This window comes from Penaeus monodon, chromosome 32 (assembly GCF_015228065.2).
Source record: "Penaeus monodon isolate SGIC_2016 chromosome 32, NSTDA_Pmon_1, whole genome shotgun sequence".
Lineage (NCBI taxonomy): Eukaryota > Metazoa > Arthropoda > Malacostraca > Decapoda > Penaeidae > Penaeus > Penaeus monodon.
Window position 1 is genome coordinate 34,698,249 of NC_051417.1, and position 477 is coordinate 34,698,725.

Here is a 477-nt window from a genome sequence, read left to right on the forward strand (position 1 = left end):
ATGAAAAAGAAAAAGAAAAAGAAAAAGAGAAAAAGAAAGAGAAAAAATATATAATCCAAGATAAGAGAACACATAAGAAGAGAAAAGAAAAGAGGGCAATAAATATAAAAGAGACAGCAACAGAGTGGCAACATGCACGCTAGACCGTACGAGAAAAGAAACAGACAAAAGACAAGGAAAAAATTATTATAACCGGATTTCCTGCATGACCTGGGCGCCCGTCACAGGTGAAAGGTCAGGTCAAAGCATGACCAAACGAACAGACGACATTAATATAGATAAAAGCCTTATGCGGATAAATTCACAATATATCTAAACACCTGACGTAGGTGAAGACATTACCCAAATTACCCAAACAAATCGCGCATTTTAATGAATTATCCATCTAAATACATTCTACAATAAACAAAATACAACGCACACAACACGTATACGAATCCATTATCCATCATACAACAAAATTACACCAAACACTCC

At 35.0% G+C, this 477-nt stretch overlaps 1 protein-coding gene across 1 annotated transcript in view; it reads right to left on the minus strand.

Moving 5' to 3' along the window:
• Positions 1-477, minus strand: part of LOC119593646 — an 8,799-nt gene that overhangs the window by 3,543 nt on the left and 4,779 nt on the right. The gene's annotated exons all lie outside the window — the stretch shown is intronic.